This window comes from Mustela nivalis, assembly GCF_964662115.1.
Source record: "Mustela nivalis genome assembly, chromosome: X".
NCBI lineage: Eukaryota > Metazoa > Chordata > Mammalia > Carnivora > Mustelidae > Mustela > Mustela nivalis.
In genome coordinates, this window is record NC_139040.1 from 103,994,119 (window position 1) to 104,015,808 (window position 21,690).

At 34.6% G+C, this 21,690-nt stretch overlaps 1 pseudogene across 1 annotated transcript; it reads right to left on the reverse strand.

Moving 5' to 3' along the window:
* Window positions 1-19,114: 19,114 nt before the first annotated feature.
* On the reverse strand, window positions 19,115-20,266 carry LOC309856619 (protein FAM47E pseudogene; annotated as a pseudogene). The gene has a single exon. The product of its transcript is annotated as a protein FAM47E pseudogene (transcript).
* Between the last annotated feature and the right edge of the window lie 1,424 nt (window positions 20,267-21,690).

The following is a 21,690-nucleotide window of genomic DNA, read 5'->3' on the forward strand; positions in this document are numbered from 1 at the left end:
GTGCTTGTTGCTCCTTGGGTGTCATTATTTCTAGTCTCTAGGCAGTTCGAGCTAAGAAATATATGCATGTATACTAACTGATACATACACACGTCTCCTTAATCATTTCTTTAGGTATCTCTCTATATACATACTAAGCATGAGTTTATACTGATGTCCATGACTCTAATCCAGTATCATACAGTTCATTCTAGCCTTCTCTCCTTGCTTATTTGTAACTTCTTTTACTAATAGTGACTCACTTCATTTACCATTTATTTTTTTATTTGTTCAAGCTTGTTTGAATGTAGTTTCATATTTTTTCTAAAGATTTTATTTATTTTTCAGAGAGAGCATATAAGCAGGGGGAACAGCAGGCAGAGGGAGAAGCAGGCTCTCTGCTGAGTAAGGAGCCCGACACAGGACTCGGTCCCAGGACCCTGGGATCATGACCTGAGGTCAAGGCAGATGTTTCATCAACTGAGACACATAGGCATCCCTGTAATTTCATATTTTTAAACCATACCCCAGTGAGAAACAAATTTACCAACTAAGATTGTGTTTATGTGCAGTTATTTTTGCATTTAGTCTTACATTTACCAATCAGAACATCATTTTCTAAGGTCACTTACGTCAGCTCCTTTTTCTCTATCCTCTTCAGTGCAGTTATATCATGTATAGATAATACAATTAGATTTCTTTGTCACAGGCTACATTCCATTCTGGGATACTATGATGTTTTTTTAATTGCATACATTAAACTTTACCCTGTGATAAACTGTTCTGTAGGTTTTGACAAATGCATAGAATCATGTATTTTCCACCTAGTAATTTAAAGAACAATTGCATCACCCAAAAAATTTCCTCGAGTCCCCTTTGTAGTCAGTCAGTTCCTCCTAACCCCTGACAAGTACTGATTTGTTTTCCATCCCTATAATTTGCTTTTTTCCAGAATATTAAATAAACAGAATAATACAATATGTAGGCTTTTGGAGCTGGTATCTTTGACTTAGCAATATTTAAGATCTATCTGGTGTGAATCAGTTGTTTCTTTTTATCACTGATTAGTATCCTTTGTTTCCAAATCCAAATCTGATTATCAATTCATTTATTGAAGGACAAATTGATTATTTCCAGTTTGAGACAATTATGAATAAAGCTGCTATAAACATTTATGTATAGGTTTTTGTGTGAACATAGATTTTCAATTAACTGAGAAGTATGAATATTAGGTCCTATAGCAGGACCTTTTTGCTCTGTAAGAAACTGCCAAACTGTTTTCCAGGTAGTTGTATTATTTTACATTCCCACTAGCAATAAATGTGAGCTCCTATTGCATTAAATCTTCATTATCATTTGGGATTGTCAGTTTTTAGATTTTAGCTACTCTAATAGGTGTGTAGTGATAGCTCATAGCAGCATTATTTGTATTGCCCTAATGACAAATGATGAACTTCTTTTCATACACTTACTTGCCATCGGTGTATCTTCTTTGATGAATACATATATGCACTAGATTGTTTTATTATGTTGACTTTTGAAGAGTACCTTATATATCCTGGATATGAGTTCTTTTTACATTATATTCTTGAAAAGTGGAAAAAGATGAAGTGGTCATAAGGTACAAAAATTGGTTTTTAATGAACAGTCATATGAAAATTTTTTAAGATACCCAATTGAACTTTAGTTATTTTAAAATTTTAACCTATTTTTAAGTTTTTATTTAAATTCCAGTTAGTTAACATAGGGTATAATTTTAGTTTCAAGTATACAATATACTGATTCAAAACTTCCATACAACACTGCACTTCTTAATCCTGGTCACCTATTTAACTCATCTCCCTCCCCCCAACCTTCCCCCTTCAGTTTGTTCTCTATAGTTAAGAGTCTCTTTTTGTGGTTTACCTCTCTCTGTATTTTCCCCTCTGCTTGTTTGTTTCTTAAATTCTATGTATGAGTGAAATCATAAGGTATTAGTCTTTCTCTGACTGTCTTTCTCTGGCTGACATATTTCACTTATCATAATGCCAAGTATATGTGTATATATACATACACATATATATACACACATAGATATGTATATATGTGTACATACATATATATGTATGAAATCTTTATCCATTCATCAGTCAAAGGACACTTGGGCTATTTTCATGGTCTGGCTATTGTAGATAATGCTGCTATAAACATTGGGTGCGTGTATCTTTTTGAAATGGTATTTTTGTGGGTTTTATTGGGTAAATACCTAGTAATGCAAATACCTAGTACCCTAGTAGATGACAGGGTAGATCTATTTTTAAATTTTTGTGGAACCTCCATACTGTTTTCCACAGTGGCTGCAACAGTTTGCGTTCTCATCAACAATGTAAGAGGGTTCCCTCTTCTCCACATCCTTACCAACACCTGTTGTTTCTTGTGTTGTTGATTTTGGCCATTCTGACTTGTGGGAGGTAATACATCCTTGAAATTTTGATTTCTATGTCTCCAATGATCAGTGATGTTGAGCATCTTTTTGTATGTCTGTTTGCCATCTGCATGTCTTCTTCGGAAAAATGACTATTCAGGTCTTCTGCCCATTTTTTAAATGGATTATTCATTTTTGGGGTATCAAGTTTTATAAGTTATTCATATATTTTGGATACTAACCCCTTTCACAGGTCATTTGCAAATATCTTCTCCCATTCCCTAGGTTACCTTTTAGTTTTGTTGATTGTTTCCTTTGCTGTGCAGAAGCTTTTTATCTTGATGAAGTCCCAATTTGTTTCCCTTGCCTCAGGAGACTTATGTAGAAGTCGCTATGACCAATGTCAAAGAAGTTACTGCCTGTTTTCTCCACCAGGATATTTATAGTTTCATGCCTCAGATTTAGGTCTTTAATCAATTTTGAATTTGTTTTTTTCGGGTGATGTAAGAAAATGGTCCAGTTTCATTCTTCTTCATGTTGCTCTCCAGTTTTCCAACACCATTTGTTGAAGATTAGCTGACTTCCGTTGTGGGTTCATTGGTGGGTTTTCTGTTATGCTCCATGTATTTATGTGTCTGTTTTTATTCCAGTACCATAGTGTGCTGATCACTACGTAGCTTTGTAACGTAACTTGAGGTCCAGAATTGTGACACTTCCTGCTCAGCTTTTCTTTTTCAAGGGTTCTTTGGCTACTCAGGGTCTTTGTGGTTTCATACAAATTTTAAGATTGTTTTTTCTAGTTCTGTGAAAAATGCTGGTGGTATTTTGATAGGGATTGCATTAAATTTGTAAATTGCTTTGTATTATATGGACATTTTAACAATATTTGTTCTTCCAACCCATCAACACAGAATGTCTTTCCATTTCTTTGTGTCATCTTCAATTTCTTTCATCAGTGTTTGACAGCTTTCACCATACACAGGTCTCTCACCTCTTTGGTTGGGTTTCTTCTAGGTATCTTATTAATTTTTGTACATTTTTAAATGGGATTGCTTCCTTGAATTCTCGATTGCTTCATTATTGGTGTATAGAAATGCAATAGATTTCTGTATTTGATTTTGTATCCTGAATTCATATTGACTTTACTGAACTCATGTATCAGTTCTAGTAGTTTTTTGGTGGAGTCTTTTTGGGTTTTCTATATTAGAGTATCATGTCATCTGCAAATAGTGAAGGTTTGTCTCCTTGTTGATTTGGATTCCTTTTTTTTTTTTTATTTCGCTATCTGATTGTTGAGGCTGGGATTTGCAGTATTATGTTAAAAAAACAGTGATGAGAGTAGACATCCCTATCTTGCTACTGACCTTAGAGGAAAAGCTCTCAGTTTTTCCCCAATGAGGATAATATTACCTCTAGAATTTTCATAGATGGCTTTATTATGTTGAAGTATGTTCTCTCTAAATCTTCTTTGTTGAGGGTTTTTATAATGAATGGATGTTGTACTTTGTCAAGTGCTTTGTCTGCATCTATTGAGACAATCATGTGGTTTTCATCCTTCCTTTTATAAATGTAGTATATATCATATTGATTGATTTGTAAATATTGAGCCACCCTTGCAACCGAGGGATAAATCCCACCTGATCATGGTGAATGACTTTATTAATGAATTGTTGGATTCGGTTTGCTGGTATTTTATTGAGAATTTTTCCGTCCATGTTCATCAGGGATATTGGCCAGTAGTTGTCTTTTTTAATGGAGATCTTCTCTGGTTTTGGTATCAGGGTGATGATGGCCTCATAGGATGAGTTGGGAAATTTTCCTTCCTTTTATTTATTTATTTATTTATTTGGAATAGTTTGAGAAGAACAAGTATTAACTCTTCTTTAAATGTTTGGTAGAATTTTCCTGGGAAGCTATCTGCCCCTGGACTTTTGTTTCTTGCAAGTTTTTTAATAACTAATTCAAATTTCTTACAGATTATCAAGCTTTCTATTTTGTCCTCTTTCAGTTTTGCTAGTTTAAATATTTCTAGGAATTTATCTGTTCCAGGTTGTCCAATTTGTTGGTATATTATTTTTCATAATATTCTCTTGTAATTGTTTGCATTTCTGTGGTGTTGGTTGCTATTCCTCCTTTCTTATTTGTGACTTTGTTCATTTGGGTCATTTCTCTTTTCTTTTTGACAAGTCTGGCTAAGGGCTTGTCAATTTTATTAATCCTTTCAAAGAACCAGTTCCTTCTTCCGTTGATCTGTTCTATTTTTTAGTTTTTATATCATTTACTTCTGCTCTGACCTTTATTATTTCCTTCTTTCTGCTAGCTTTAGGCTTCTTTTTTTGTCCTTTTTCTAGCTCCTGTAGGTATAATGGTAGGTTGTTTATTTGAGATTTTTCTTCTTGAGGTATTCCTGTATTTGTATATACTTCCCTCTTTGGACCACTTTTGGTACATCCCGAAGGTTTTGGACTGGTGTGTTTCCTTTTTCCCTCTGAGTAGGGAGCTGAACCAAGGGCTCAATCTCAGGTCTCAGGATCATGACCTGACTACTACTACTACTACTACTACACTTAACTGACTGAGCCATTTAAATGCCCCTGGACTGTTGTGTTTTTATTTTCATTTGTTTCCATGTATTTTTAAAGTTTCTTCTTTGATTTCCCAGTTGACTCATACATTGTTTAGTAGCATGTTGTTTAACCTGCATGTTTTTGTGTTCTTTCCAAATTTTTTCTTGTGGTTGACTTTTGGTATCATAGTGTTGTGGTCAAAAAAGAGGCATGGTATGATTTTAATTTTTTTGTGTTTGTTGAGGCCTGATGTGACCTAATATGTGATCTATTCTGTAGAATGCCCATGTGCATTTGACAAGGATATGTGTTCTACTTGGTTTAGGATTTAGTGTCCTAAATGTATGTGTTAGGTCCTTCTGGTCCAGTGTGTCATTCAAAGCCACTGTTTCCTTGTTGATTTTCTGTTCAGATGATCTCTAAGTGGGGTGATAAATGTAAGTGGGGTGTTAAAGTCCCTTATTATTTTTGTATTATTGTAAATGAGTTCCTTTATGTTTTTTACTCATAGTGTTATATATTTCTGTGTTTCCCTGTTGGGTTCATAAATATTTACAATTGTTAGATGTTTCTTTTGGATTGTCCCCTTTATTATGATAAAGTGCCTGTCTTTATCTCTTGTTATAGTCTTTGTTTTAAGTCTAGTTTGTCCAATATACATATTACTACTCTAGCTTTCTTTTGACATCCATTTGTTTGATAAATGTTTCTCCATCCCCTTACTTTCAATCTGTATGTGTGTTTAGGTCTAAAATGAGTCTCTTATAGGCAGCATGCAGATAGGTCTTGTTTTTTATTCATTCTGACACCCTACATTGATTGGAGTGTTAAGTCCATTTACATTCAAAGTAATTATTGATAGATATATATTTCTTGCCATTTTATTACTTGCTGGTGTTTCTGGAGATGTTCTCTTATTCTTTCTTATCTTTGTCACTTTTAGTCTCTCCTTCGCACTCAAAGAGTCCCCTTTCATATTTCTTGTAGGACTGGTTTATTGGTCACGAACTCCTTTCATTTTTGTTTGTCTGAGAAATTCTGTCTCAACTTATACTCTGAATGACAGTCTTGCTGAATACAGTATTGTTGGCTGCAGATTTTTCCCATTCAGCACTTTGAGTTATATCGTGCCACTTTCTTCTGGCTTGCTGAGTTTCTTTTGAGAAATCTCCAGCTAGCCTTATGGTCTTCCCTTGTAAATTAAGGAATTCTTTTGTCTTGTTTGTACTAAGACTTTTTCTTCATGACTATATTTTGCACATTTAATTATAATATGTATTAGTGTTGGCCTGCTTTTGTTGACTTTGATGGGAGTTCTGTGTGCTACCCAGAACTGGATGTGTGTTTCCTTCCCTTGAGTAGGAAAGTTTCTAGCTATTATTTCCTCAAAAAACACTTCTGCCCCCTTTTCTCTCTCTTCCTATTCTGTGACTCCTGGAATCTGAATGTTATTACATTTGATGGAGTCACTGAGTTCCCTAAGCCTGTTCTCATGTTGCATAATACTTCTTTTTCTCTTTTGTTCAGCTTCATTATTTTCCATTATTTTGTCTTCTAGGTCACTGATTTATTCCTCTGCTTCTTCCAGCCTGGTGTTCATTGCATCAAACCTGTTTCCAATCTCATTTATTGCATTCTTCATTTCTTGTCGATTCTCTTCTAACTCTTTCATCTCTGTGGTAAGGGTCTCCCTGAAGTCTTCTTTTCTCAAGCCTGGTGGGTAGTCTTAAGATTGTTGGTTTAAATTCTCCATCAGACATGTTACTTATATCTGTTTTGCTTCGATCTCTGGCTGTGGCCTTATCTTGTTCTTTCATTTGTGTTAAATTAATGTGTCTTTGTGTTTTGTCTAAGTTTCTGATTTCTTCTCTGTGTTAGAAAAGCCAGTTATGTCTCCTGCTCCTGAAAGTAATGGCTTTATAAAGAGTTCATGTATTGTCCAGGGCCTGCTACATCAGGGAGTGTCTGCCATGTGCATTGTGTACATTCTGCTCTTGTGTTTTTGCTGCTCTGTCCTTTAGGGCAGTTGTCTTCATAGACTCTCCTTGCCTGCAGTGGGCAGTGTTTGATCCTTAGCATGAGTGTGGTGAGTTTTAACTAGTTGTGCTCTGGTGTGCTTGTGAAATGAAACCTAGTACTAGTTTCATGAGAACTGAGGCTCTACAGAACACTCTGATTGGGAGGCTTGGTGTGATCAGGGAGTTGTGACTGTCTTCTGAGGGAGAGACCTACTGTGTTGGGACTGAGGCGAACTTGGTTGAGAGAGGTAGTCCCAGGAGAGCGCCGAGGGGTGGTGCTTGGTTTAAGTGAGTTAGGCAGCCTTTGTGAAGTACTGCACTGCCTCCCTCCTGTGGCTTTGTGTTTGTGCTTAGGGGTGGGTTGGGGGGAATGGCACTGGTCAACATAGAAAAAGGTGTCTCCATGAATGCTGCCTTTTAGGGAGCCCTCTGAGAAGAGTAAATCTTCCCTGTGAGCATCAGGTACTCTTCAGAAAACCGTTTCCATGCTGTTTGCCCCTGGGTTTTCTGCCTGCCTTCTCCAAAGGAGCAGTGCAGTGCCCACAGGCTGTATCCCAGCTAAGCCCACTGACCTTCAAAACTCCAGGCTCTAAGCCCCAGTGGTTATAAATCACAGAATTCAGCGCCTCTCATTTTTGAAGGCAGTGGCTTTGGGGAATTGTTCTCTTTGGGCATTCCCCGTGCACTATTCTCTGCAATTCTCACTTGCCCTTCTCTGTGACCACAGCTCCCTCCCCTCTTATACACCGTAATACCTTTCTCCCCTAAACCACATCTATGTACTTCCTACTTTCTTTGAGGTGGCTTCTTCTCTTCATTTACCTGTGGAGTTCTATCAGTCTTCAGGTTGATTTCTGGGGTATTTAGGATGATTTGATAGTTATCTAGTTGTGTTGTTTGATCGAGAAGAGAGGAGGTGTCCTTCTCTCTGCAGCTATTTTTCCTCTCTCCAACTTTATTATATTTTAGATAAATATTCCTATTAGTTAGTAGTTAGAGTATTGTTATAGGAAATGATTGAAGCATTACCTCTTGAATTTAACACAAGGTATATAGAATTTCTCCAAATAAGAGGGTTAGATTATATCTATTTCAAAATCTGCCTTACCAATTTAACATTATGAGATCTACTAAATATACTGAGACTTTAAAGAACATTCTTAAAATTAGTAAATGAAAGTATTTATAAGATATAATTAGATCTCTAAGGTTTTTTTTCCCCTTTGTGCTTCAACTACAGCTTAGTTCTGATTATAATTATACTATCTAAAATAACAACACTATACTGAATGATTATTTTGTGCCTGACACTATGCAAAATCATGTTATGTAGATTATCTTGATTTATACGTAATCCATTTGTTTGATTTCATGAAAACCTTAAAATTAATAAATATTGCATCTAGTTTACAGAGGAGGAGTCAGAGGCAAAAGAGGCAGTTATCATGCCTTGTTTACAATGAAGACTAAGGCATACTTGCTAGTAATGCTAGAAAACATCACTCATCTATATCTAACAAGGGAAATGATAAACATTCCCTTGACAAGATAAAGATATTCAAAACAATTTGTTCTGTCATGAAAAATATGGGAAAAGAATAATTCAGAATGAATTTGTCTATATTTAAAATCTTAAAAAAATCTTTTTTTTAAATGAAATGAAAAATTCCTTTTTTATAGGCATTATTTTAAGTGACATAAAAGAGATAAAAATTTAACCCATATCATTCATGGAAAAATTAAGGTCTGCAATTGAATCAATGTAAGGGCCTATTTAGCCAGAGTGATTCCATCCTTAAACAGTGATTTTGTTGTTTATGCAGTAATACTTAAACTGACCCTGCCCCCTGCCCCCAGGGGAACTTACTTAAAAGCAAGTCTGGGAAACCAGTAGAATATGGTCATGGTCAACTGGTCCCTGATAACAGAGCCCAAATACAAGGGTGGGTCAGGTCAGATGGAGATAACAGCCGGAATGCAGGGATGAGTCGGGCCAGGTGGAGACATGCAATCAGTGGGGCATGCACACTGTCTCCCTAGCTACCAGGGAGTGTGGGCCCCACCTTTTGGGTGCCAATTCTGACCAAGGTGATAGGCTAATTCAGATAGCTACTCTGGGGTGAATTGTAATTCAGTTGGCCACCCGTGTGTGACCTAGCATGACTGCAACTTTGCCTGTGTGTTACAATGTCAGTGGCCACCTGTGTGTAGCCAGGCCCAACCACATGGCCTTTGCTCTATAAAAGTTAGTCTGTAAGAGGCGGCCCCGAATGGCCGGTTTGATTCTTGATGCTTGGCGTGAAATAAAACTTTGCTTGACCTTTGCTTTGTATCAGTCTCACTCCTTTGATTATGGACCTGACATCTATAGAGTGAGAAATATAACTCTGTGACATTAATTGCCTACTACTTAAAAAAAGTCTTAATTGTCAGGGTCTAATTTTTATTTATTTATTTATTTATTTGGAACTTTCTTTTCTTCTTAGAGATCATATTTTACTAGTAGTGTTTAAAATTCTTTAAAATCATTCCTTCCTTTAAGAAGTAATTTTGTTAAAACCCTTCTTAGAGAATTCTTCGAATATGATTGCGTGATGGGAAAACTTCCTTAGCATTTGCTTATTTGTCTTATTTCATAGAATTGATCATCTGAGTGGGTATGAATATTTGGGGACAAAATAGATTTTATCAAGCATTATTTTATTAACATATAGTATCCAGCATTTCTGGTAAAGGATTTGATGTACATCTGATTCTTATTCCTTAATAGGTAAGTTGATCTCTGTTCTGAAATCTTTTGGAAAGGCTTATTTTTGAGTTTCTGAAATTTCACCTGTATATATTTCAGTATGTATTATTTTTTTTATCTTTTAAGTTCAGTATTTTTTTCCGTAGACATATTTTATTCTGTAAACTCAGATCTTTCTTCAACTCAGGGATATTTGTTAATGTGTCTTTGATGATTGTTTATGTTCTTTGATTTTAGGACATTTGTTAGTATTGTGTTGGACTTAATCACCACATTTCTTATCTCTCATATAATCACTTCACCTTTTGCTCAATATTTTAAAATATTTCCTATATTTTATTTCCTTTTTGCCTGATCCATTGCATTACTTAGTTCATATACTGAAGATTTAGATTCCAGAAACAATATTTTAATTTTTTATGTATAGCATATATTAATTCCAAAATTATAAAGTTATATTACTTGCTCAAACTAAATTGTAAATACAGATAAAACTCTCTAATGTGATCTTTGTCTCAAGGATGTTTCACTTCATCTCTGAAAATTTAGTATATATTGCTTGAAAAAAAAATGTTCTGAGGTCAAATGAGCTTAGGAAACCCGTTTGACAAATGTCAAGCTTATTTCTTGAATCCGTTATTTTGTTTTATTTTATTTTACAGCTTTTATTTATTAGTCAGAGTGAGAGAAAGAGAAAGAGGAGAGCAGAAGCAGGGAGAGTGGGAGGCAGAGGGAGAAGCAGGCTCCCAGGAAGCCTGATGCATGTTTGATCTCAGGACACTGGGATCATAACCTGAGCTGAAAGCAGAGGCTTAACCAACTGAGTTACCGAGCCAGTCCCAAATCCATTATTTTAAATAGCATTTAATAAACTCATGAGCATTAGAAACTCTAAGAAGCTGTCTTATACAGAGAATTTTTCAGATTTATTTTACTTAAAATATTTATAAATCAAGAAACAAATTAAAGCACAGGGCAGTCTAAGAAATGGAAAAATACCACTTTAGAATAGGTGGCATTGGAAATATACTTTTTACAGTGAGATTGTTAAAAATTAATGTATGTTGCTAGAAATTTCTTATATTTTTGTATTAAATATGTACATTAAGAGCTATTCCTGAGTATGAGAGTAAGGGAATATCATTTATTCCTCCAGTCCCCATTCCATTTCGTTCTGCAGGATTTCAGAACTAACTTTTTATACTTTTGCTCTGATGAGAGTTTGGAAGTTTGGTCGTATTTTTCTAGGTGATGTAATGATATAAATGAGGGTATTCCAAGGACTACTGAAAGGCTTTATTAAGTTTATTTCAGCTTTCCTCCTTAACACTTCCAAGAGAGCAGTATTCAGTTAAGATCTATCTTTATGGAGAGTAGCTGTTGACAGGGTTTAAATGAAGCACTGTGTAAGATTTTTCTTATATAAAATTTATTATAATCAGATCAACACTGGGCCTTAGAAATAGCTTTGTGAAAGAAGAACTAGTCAACATACATATTGATTGACTGCTTTTGTAGTAAGTTGAATTATGTGGGATGCTGTTTGTTTTGTAGTGATACTCTAGAAAAATGGCATTAATTTATAGTGGTGACTTTTCTTCCCCCAAAAGAGTGGGCAGAATATTTTCAAAAATATTAGAGATACTTCAACATAGTCAATTTTGGGGTTGCAACCATATTTTATTTTAATTGATTTAACTCATATGGTTAAGTGTTTGCAAACCCCTTTGGATATAAATCTTTGGTACATTATAGTGCATTATTGAATACTGTTCATTAGATAATAGAATTTTATGAATTTTATTAATTTTTTTCCTTTTCTTACCAGGAGTAAATAAGGTGATCATTCTAAATAATAAATTTTGTAAAGTATTGGTAAGATGGCTTTGCTGAAAAAAAAGGCAAGCAAAAATAAATGAAAAGCTTGTTGCTATCTTCTGCCACCATCATTTTGTGGAACACAAGTTTCATATTCACATTAAAAAGACATATTGCTCATGTTGATCATTAACCGGGAAAATGAGCCATAGGGGATACATTATGCTAAAGAACAGTTAAATGAGACATATTCCCAAGACATTTGCTTCTGGAAAACAGCCTATAACTAAAATCTTTTAAACAGCATTTCATCTTTTTATAAACTGCTACACTGAAAAAGTAGAAGGCAATACCCAAATTTGAGATGTAACTATGCCTTCACATTGTGTGACCTTATATATCTGTAAATTGAAGTCCTCCTTTTACACTAATTTTAGTTTTAATAGTATTTTGACAATTGGCAAAAAAGTTATAAATAATAGCATTATGATGTAATAGCAGACTTGGGAATTGAGATAATTCTATGATCTATATTCTCAGTGTACTGCTACTTCATTTAAAATACATAGATGCACAATGAATGCAATAATCATTCTTTATTCCCTTCTTAGGAGATGATGAAAGATGGAATTTTTTTGTCAAATTAGCCCTCAGTTGAAAGCCTGACTCCACACTTTCCAAGCTGTGTGAACTTTTGTATAGTGAGTTACTCATCAGAAAAATAGGACTAATAACACCAGATAATAGAAGTATTAAATTAAGTGATATATTTTAAATGACACCAATCATACACTTAGGTTATTGGTTTCAATCGATATGTGATAATAGTTATTCAAAAGGCTGACTTTGAGGAAGTAGTCTATTTATTATGTAAAAACTCAAGTTCATCATTTCACTTTAGCTTTTTCTATTTTTTTAAAGATTTATTTATTTATTTTAAAGAGAGCGAGAGAGAGCACACGTGCATGAGCTGCGGTGCGGGGAGGAGGGAGAGAGAGTGAGAGAGAGAGAATGGAAGCAGACTCCCTGCTGAGCATGGAGGCCGACTTGGAGCCCAGGACTCTGAGATCATGACTTGAGCTGAAACCAGGAGTTGGATGCTTAACTGACTAAGCCATCCAGGTACCCTCACTTTAGATTTTTCTAAGTTTGCAAGGCTAGTATAATAGCTTTTTCTCTTCCCTTTCACATTATCTATTTTTTTCTTTTCTTGGTAGTCACTGAAATATCGTTTATATTTTTTCTGGTAGCAATATTAGTAGGTAGTACATTTACAACATATGAATAGCTTTTGGAATTAATAAATACCAAAAATTACTATAAAACAGGAAGTAGACTTCAAAAGTGAACTTAAGAAGGCTTTAGGTATTTCTTATGTTATTGTCCTGAATTGCTATATATTTTTAAGAGTATCTATCTTGTCTAACAACAGCAAAAAAAGGAACCTTAGAATTTGTCTATTTCCATAACAGATTTTTTTTCTTCTGCAGGTTTAATAATAATTGTCTAAGAATAGTAGATCTTGTAAAGTTATTGTAGTTCACTGACTACAGATATAGTAAATACTGGTACTGATATTCTGTATTGTATTATGAAAGTTTTCATAGCTTATAGTGCTGAATTTGCTTTTTTTTTAAAAGAAAGTGAAGGAAAGATTGCAAATATGCCACATATAGTAGATTTTAGTGATTTTTACTTTTTAATTAAAATATTTTGGGGCTTTATTGAGATACAGTGATATACAGTGTTATGTAAGTTTAGCATGTACAATATGATTTGATACTCATTATATTGTGGGATGATTATCACAATAAGATTAGTTAATACATCCATTACCTTCCATAATTACAATTTTTTTCTCTGTGGTGAGAACATTTAAGATCTACTCACTTAGCAACTTTCAAATATATAATACAGAATTATTAGCTATAGACACCATGCTATGCATTAGATACTTAGAACTTGTTTATCTTACAACCCTTTGACCGGCTTCTCCCCATTTCCACAACTTCCCAGCTGCTGGCAACTACCATTCTACTCTCTTGTTTCTTGGATTTGGTATTTTTCAATACCACATACAACTGAGATCCTCCAGTATTTGTCTTTCTCTGTCTTCTCACTTATTTCATTTATCTTAATTCCTCTCAAGGTCTGTCCATATTGTTGCAAATGGCAGAGTTTCTTCTTTTTTTATAGCCAAATAATGTTCCTATCTCTCTATCATGTACATACATCATATATGATGTACATGATATACATATGATGCATATATGTCAGATATATACATATCTCATATTTTTAAAATTTTATTTATCCATTCATCCATCAAGGGACAGTTAGATTGTTTCCATATCTTTTCTAAATGGTTTTAAAATGTTATTTGCTTCTCCCTGGATGCAAGGAAGAATGTGGTAGATGAGGTATGATTACTGTAATTAGAAACACATGTCGTATTCAACTGCTCACATGACAAAAGACTAGAGATAAAGGAATCAGAATGCCTTTTTCTAAACCAATACTCCATTTGCGAGCTAGAGCCCACAATATGAATTTAGGAACCAGTAAATCTACTAATTTTTTTTCCTCTGATGTCGAGGAAGTTGCTCTGCTACCTTCCCAACCTTATCCCATTTCACCAGATGCCTATGATAATATTGTGACCTTCTTTATCAAATTTGTTAATAATATAAGAATTGGTCCTCTCTCCAACTGTTTTTTTAGAAGTGAACACTATCACTGCTGCTTTTGATGTAGGTAGTATGTCATCATAAGGAACTCTTCAACTGCTACAAATATATGGGGACCAGCTACTGAAAACTACTAGAAATCCAACTATTTAGTTGTATTAAATGATCTAACCCTTTATTTTCTCTGCCTAAGAATGTATTTTAAGGTTGAAAGAAGTCAGGTTCAGCTGTGCTTCTCTGATGCTACAGAGTGGATGTGTTTTCACATACATTTAGCTCAGAATTATCCTGAATGGGGGTGATTTTTAGCTCTTTATTTTTATGACATTCCATAGTTGCTCAACATTGTATATATTATTTGTGATATTAACAATATGTTCTTATTTTCCTTCATACTCACCTCTGTCAGGAAGAATTTGTAAAAGAAAAAGTTAGTGGTCAGTTTTTAAATTACAGTGGCACAAGATCATGATTAAGTTTTTAAATTATCTGGCCAATGCTTGAAAAAACATTTTTGAGTATTAGCAAGGGACATATTTCTGATATCATTTATCTTCTGATGTTCATTAAGGCACACTTCACACAGCTGTTATTGAGCTCAAAACTTACGTTACATAGAGAAGTAGTGTATTTCTGTGTGGTGCTTGGGAATAATTTCATTTCTCAAAATCTTCTATAAAGTCTAGTCATATTTAATGACTGAATGGGTAGGAAAGGCATGTTAGTAGAATATTCTAATTTGCTTCTGTGATCCTTTGGTCATGTATGTTGGGTCTAAACATTAGAGTTAGAGAAATTAATCAAACTTGGTCTGATATTTCCTTAGTTTTCCTCTTTACGCTTTGGGAATTTAAAGCAAAGAGCTATTTCATATTTAGCACAACATCCCTCATTACCAAGTGATAAAAGGGAAAATTTACTTGACAATCAAGACTTTTATAAGCATTCACAACCACATTTAATTTTTAAAAATCCAAGTTAAATAGGTATTGTTATTCCAAGTTTGAGATGAGATAACATTCTGCAGAAAAACTTGCCACAGGATTAGAACATAGCAGTGCTGGAATATGAATTCATTTCTGCCTATCTCCAAAAGTTGTGCTCTCAGTACTCCTTCATGCAAAGTCTCAGAAATGAAAAATAATTTCCTTTGTCTTTATCAAAGCTTATATTCCTAAGGCCAAACTCTCCCAAGGGTTTGTTATCCCTTATTGGACACTGTGGTACAACTGATTATTGTAATATTTGTATAACATACAATCAACTCCAGGGGAATGGCTGGCTTAAAGTTGAGGTTTACATAGGCATACATGTTATCAAAGGAAATTTTAACTACATGTTATGCTACGGTATAACATAAACTATTTTCCTAACCTAAGCAAATGCTTACTTAGAACAACTTTAATATGAACATAACCTGGTTAGCATTGTTTGATAATTATACCGTGCTTGTTTTCACAAGGGCTTCTACAAATAGAAAATTTTTTTTTTCAAAAAAAAAATAGAATAAGTTACAATAATTTTTATTTTTTGCAGTTGATTCAAAAAGTTGTGTGCTGTGTGCTTGGGCAAAAAAGTAAATGGTAAAAAGATAAATATGAAATCATAAGTTTCCCGTTTTATAAAATATTAAGCAACAGGAGTGGCTGTTTTGTTATCTTTCAGTTCTTCCATATGCTGTCAATTTCTTCCTCATGACACAAATGTCCGTTGAAGAAATTATGCTATAGTTTTTTTTTTTTAAGGCATAGTTTTTATTATACACAATAAAGGTTCCTTATTTAGTCTAATGATAGATTGACAAGAGGACAATATCCTTAACCTCTGTTTAAATGATGAGATCAGGAGAACATGGCATGAGTATCACCAGCCATTCAATCAAATTTCCATTTGGTTTGTGGCTTTATATCTTTTCCATAGTGGAATTCATCTCCGTTCCTCCCATATAAATGACAAAGCTCTAGTTGCTTTAACAGTCAAGATGCAAGAGCAAGGTACCAGTGGCACCAGAAAATGAAAGTATATCTTAATTTTTTTTATTAGAGGCCCCAGTGCATATGTTCTTACTCTACCTTAGTTTGCATCTTAGTTGGAGTCCAGTTTTTCAAGGTGATTGCTTCATTGTCCATGATATTGCTGCATGTCAGCAGGAAATAATACACATAATGAGAAAATTTTGACTGGAATCCCACACTTCGTATACCTTAAGTTATCTGGAGTTTTCTCAGTTATAAAATGAATATAATAATACTTTTGGATTTGTCTATGTTGTAAACCTTAAAAAGAAAAATAAAGATTATTAATGGGCTTTGAAAACTACAGTAGGCTATACTAACACAATTATATATCAGGCTCTCCTGATTTTCCTCTCCTAAAAACTGTACATTTGAGGTCAGATTATTTTTTGAAGTCTCACTGGTGCTTAAAATTTAAAAATATCCAATACTGCTTCTGTTTATTTCTGTATGACAACTAATACCAATGCAGGTAATTATAGCAGTGGAAAAACCCACATAATTTCTCCGAAATATTTTGCTGAAAGTAGCCATCACCAATAAGCAACAGGAAGCTTTACTAGTGACTCTTATTTTGCAAATATACCTTTTCATTTTAATCAAATAAGATTGAGTGGAATTTAAAGCTATCACGCAGGATAAATATCATTAAAGCTACTTTTTCTTGGCTTCTCTTTGCCTTATTCGTACTCTTCTTCCTTCCTCTCTCCCCTCCTACTTTTCCATAGATATATGCTGATTGTTTTTCTGTGATGCTTGTGGTATTAAGCATTTATAAAAAGTACTCCCTTAATTGTCACCCAAATCTGAGTTTGATGATAGGGTTTCCATTTTATCGATGAGGGAACATGTTCTATGAAATGCAAGGTCACATAACCAAAATGTGGGAAAGTAGATTTTATGGACCTGAACAACGAATGTGTAAGTGTGAACACTGCTGCATGAAACCCAAGGCTTGAAGGGAGAGCCACAGAAACAGATAACATTAGGCCAGAGGGCATAATAATGGCTTCTTTGATGTCTGAATAAATAAGTAGAGGGATTTCCCAGATTTAGAAGCCATTAGTGACTCACTTCTCTAGCATACTAGAGTGAGTTCTTTAATAGAAAGTAATTAGGAAAGGAGAGTTCTTGCCTAAAATCATAAGGTATTAAAAAAAAAAAGCAATCATAAAATTGGACTTAAAGCGGGGAGTATTGAAATGGGATCACAGCTGCCTGAGTGAAGGCCTATCAATAGGGAAGGTCAGTAAACGTCTGAAAGGATGTATTGACTAAATTGGAATTCAGGAGCATGTTTGTTCTGTGTATGTGGGAGGTGTGTTTATGTGTATAAGTAAATTTAGATGAACCTAGAGAATTAACTAGCAAGTGAATTTGACTAGAATTATATTTTAGAAAAATAAACTTGAGAAGAGAGACTAGTTTGGAAACCATTGCAGAAGTAAGGTACAGTGGTGACATGGACCTAAGTTTATGCTGAGAAATTCTAGGCCTTTGCTTACAAAAATCCATAGAAAAGACCTACTTCTTCAGGCATGAGATGCTCAAGACAAAATTTATTTGAAATAGGAAATTTGCACATAAACAGATATTTTCCCCATCCTATTAGGTTGAAATATATACATATACTTCCATTTACAGATTAATTCCTTCCTTAATGGAAACAGAAGTGCCCTCTAGATCTGCACTATGAATCTTTCTAGCTACAAATTTTCCTGTCCCAGACACTTTTAGCTGTTATTTTGGAAATGTAAAGAAGTTGTTTGATTTCTTATTTTAACTTGCTATTTGTGAAATGAAAAGATTAATTTCATTTGAATAGATAGGCTAGGATTTTTTTTTTATAGGCTAGGATTTTGATGTTGCTGTGTAGTTTTGCTCACAGAGATCTACTGTGCACACTAGATTTGCCAGAGACTTAAAGATCCCTGCTGTTTTGCACCTGTGTTATATGATATGGAAATATTCTTTGGTGATGAATTTTTATGCATATTGTGAAATTTTAAAAAAACACATTTAATACAGAGATACGATAAAATAGTTTAATCAAGTTTTACCTATAATTCAGGTAGTTTGCAAACTGATTTTGGGGGCTTGATGGACTCTTAAAAGGGGAGATAATAATTTCATTGTTAAAGAGACCTAACATTATTTTGATTATAGATTTAAATTTTGGGAGGCACCTGGGTGGCTCAGTAGATTAAGTGTCTGTCTTCAGCTCAGGTCATGATCCCAGGGTACTGGGATTGAGCCCCATGTCAGGCTGCCTACTCAGTGGGGAGCCTGCTTTTCTCTCTCTTTGCAGCTCCTCCTGCTTGTGCTTTCTCTCTCATTCTGTCAAATAATTAAAATCTTAAATATATATATTAAAAAATATTTCAATTTTTGGTTGAATTTGTCATAGTTATTTTGTTAGAGTTTTAATATAAGTCTCCTTTTACTTAGCACAATTATTTTAAGGTTATTTCCATATTACAGGTGACATAATTAGACCATTTCTGTTTTTCAGAGTAGTTCTGCTTTTAATTATGACTTTATTTTTACAAATAATCAATATAATAATGTAATACAATGCTATAAAATATTAGAATATATGTGAATATTGATTTCATAGTTAATAAAATGTAAGATATTGATGAACTAAGCAGAAAGTCACTGAAGAATATTTATAAGCATTAGGTATTAAGCTGATGGATACTGTGGAATCAAAGGTGTAAAAACACAGTGACACACTCATCATGAATTCTGATTGTTATTAAAATGAAAGAGAGAAATTGCCAAATAAGTAGTAAAAAGAGAAATGTTCAACTATCTTCCTGTGCATCATCTTCATTTGAGTTGATTTTTATTACTTGGCGTATAGGAGTCTTAGACTCATATTTCTTCCCACCTCTTCCTGGTAAACAACTTCTCAAGGTAGCCTGGCATTCTATAGCCCTTGCTTAGAATGAAATCTTTAAAGGTAATTGTTCCATAAAGATCTTCAGGAATATTCTGTTCAGGATTAATTCCCTGTTCCAAAACTCCTCTCTTGAGCTTTAAGTAAGATCTTGGGGTCAATTAAATGTTCATTATTTATTAGCTTTTTCCACAACATGGGCTTCAGGTACCATGCTCTGTACCTCATCTTCATCCAGTTGGGTTTATCAGGTTACTGTGGTATCTGGAGTTTCCTTTCCCAGTTTTGTTCCTGTAAGGAGAATTTTATTTCCTTCATTTTATTTAGCCCCATTCTGTACTTAGCTCTGAAGGAACCTGGTTTACTTTCTTCATGCAGACCATGTCATCTGTTGGTTTGCACTCACAGTCAACATCAAACTATTTCATGATGAACTTTTCGTCAATGGCCAAGTATCCCAAAGTAGCAACCATTTGCAGAATTTATAAAATCCTCTGGGTATTTTTCTATGAAGAGGAAGATTTTTGAGCAAGCCTTTGTGCTTGGTCTCTTTTCCTTATGGGGTAATTCATCTGGATGTAACACAGGAGTGTTCTTGGGAAGTTCCAGGTTGACGTTGGCAGGACATTTCTTACAAAGTTTTTGGGGGGACTTCATTCTTTTTTCACTGTTCTGACAATAGGCACATGCATCTTCCAGCTTCCTGTCAGGATTAAGTACTTCTAGCACATTTATAAGAGGTCTAGAGGTAGATTGTTCTCTAGACTTGGGTAGAGAGCCAAGAGATGCTCAGTCACGTGGGCTTCAGTGTTTTCTAGGAATGCACTCCATGCTAGCGGGGCCAGTGAGAAGATGGAAAATAGATCTGCCGTTGGTCAGTTTTTTCCTGACTTTATGGGTGCAGGTTGAGGTCTTTGTGAGCATTCATGGGAAGAAAGCCCTCCTTAGGGCTGTGAATGATCAGATCTTCACAAAGATCCACAAAGTGGATACTCCCTCCTGAAGTTGTCCAGCCCCTCTTTCACAAATATTCACCCCATCAACTGTCCAGAACTTCAGAAGCTTGTTATTGTGCTTTGCAAAACACTTGGAAGGTATCTGTCTTTGTAACAGCGCTTGCAGTTCATACCCAGGGTGTTTATTTAAGATTTTAAGAAACAACCAGCTTTCTCAAAGTTGTTGTACTATTTAATATTCCTTCTAGTAATGTATAAGAATTGCACTGCCTCCACATACTCCCCAACACTTGGCATGGTTAGTCATATTAATTTTGGTTATTCTGATAGGTATGTAATGATACCTCATAGTTTTCAATTTGCATTTCCATAATGAGTACTGTTGTTACGCATCTGATCATGTGCTTATTTGCCATTTATATCTCTCTTGTGGTGAAGTGTCTGTCCAAATTTTTTGCACATTTTAAAATTGTGTTTCTTGATATCTTGTTGAATTTTGAGAGTTCTTTGTGTATTCTGGATGTAAGTCCTTTATCAGATAAATAATTTGTATTTTTTTCTCTCCATTTATGGCTTTTTTCATTGTCTCAACATTGTCGTTCAAAGATCACAAGTTTTAAAATTTGATGCAGTTCAGTTTATCAATTTTATTTTTTGTGGCTTATACTTTTTGAGTTGTATCTAAGAAATACTTGCCTTTCCAAAGGTCACAAAAGTTTTTTTTTTTCATTTGGATCTTCATTTTTTAATTAATTTCTTTTTGCAAACAGTGCACTATTTGCATCAAAGTTTTTATTTTTATTTTTTGCTTGTGACTATCCAGTAATTCCAGAAATAGTTATTGAAAGCGTAAGCTTTTTTTCCCATTGAATTATTTTTGTAGAGTGGTAGAAAATGAGTTGTTATATTTCTGGCTACACATATCTCAACACTCTTTTCTGATTCATTGATATCTTCTGTCTTTACATCACTTTCATGCTGTGTTGATTACTTTAGCTTTATAATAAGTCTTGAAATTGGGCTATATTAGTCCTCCAAATCCATTCTTTTCTTATAAAGGTTTGGCTTTGGAGGGGGGGTGCTGTAGGTTCTTTAAATTTAAAAAATTTAAAAGACCCCAGAAATTGACCTGAAGATAGATAGCACAAACTCCACACCTAAAGGGAGAAGATGGACCAAATTCAAGAAGTTAGGAAGTGCAGACACTGGCATAGGGGAGAAAGGGATCATGAGTACTCTGGAAGGCAGGGAGCCAGGGTCATGGAGAAGGGTGAGACAGAAAGGGAACATACCAGGAGCATGTTTCCTCAAAGCCAGGGGTTTGAAAGATGAGAGGTGCTGAATTTCACAAGTTCTTACAACCAGTGGTGCTTAAAGCTGGAGTTTTAAAGGCCAGTGGGCTTGCCTGGGATAGAGATCAGAGGGCACTGTGCTGCTCCTAGGAAGAAGGTAGGCAAACAGCACAGACACAGCAATTTGAAGAACACCTGGGGCACAAAGGGTGATGATTCACCTTTTTTGAACACATCCTGATGGTCAGCATTTATGGAGATGCTCCTCTATGAACAAAGGGGCTGGCTGGTGCCATTTCCCTT